This window comes from Mus pahari, unplaced genomic scaffold (genome assembly GCF_900095145.1).
Source record: "Mus pahari unplaced genomic scaffold, PAHARI_EIJ_v1.1 scaffold_10238_1, whole genome shotgun sequence".
Lineage (NCBI taxonomy): Eukaryota > Metazoa > Chordata > Mammalia > Rodentia > Muridae > Mus > Mus pahari.
In genome coordinates, this window is record NW_018393201.1 from 34,239 (window position 1) to 34,862 (window position 624).

General features: G+C 46.0%; 1 non-coding gene across 1 annotated transcript; it reads right to left on the bottom strand.

The window, feature by feature from the left end:
- Nucleotides 1–267: 267 nt before the first annotated feature.
- On the bottom strand, nt 268–399 carry LOC115063345. The gene has a single exon (XR_003843198.1). It is a non-coding gene; the product is annotated as a small nucleolar RNA SNORA17 (small nucleolar RNA).
- Between the last annotated feature and the right edge of the window lie 225 nt (nt 400–624).

The window sequence follows — 624 nt, forward strand, 5'->3', positions numbered from 1 at the left end:
TATGAGTGTCTGTGGTCATCTCAAGAGTAATCTCAGGAGTACTGAGACCCACTCAAGCATTATGTTACCTGGCAAAGGTTATCTTGGTCATGGTCTGCCCAAGTAGGCCTGTACACCATGGGACTGGCTCTCAGGATCCTCACTGGGGCCCATCCAAGGACCACGATACCTGGTGAAATTGGTATGTGGCTCTCTGCCCACCCTGAGAGCCCTTCTGTGTATGCATAACACCAGACTGGTGGTCATCTCAGGCTGACTTTTTCAGGGAATGCAAGGCTAATGATCATTCAGATGTTTACGTGTCAGAACCCTGAGCTTAGACATAGCTTCTCTTCTCTCTGCCACCAACTGACTCACATAGGATACAGCAGTCACAACTGAAACACCTCGAGAGACAGGATTGTTCTCATTTCTAGCCAGTATTCATCTGATATTTTACCCAGAGTACAGAAAACACTGGCTCGAAACTAAGCCAAGAACCCAACTCAGGTTTAGAAATATACTATTTACTGGAAACCTTGATGCCAGGGTTTGATATAAGTACAAAGGTGGCTGGAGAATCTGGGTGCATTAATACATATCTTAAATCCCAGGATTTGGGGGACAGAGGCAGAAAGATCTGAG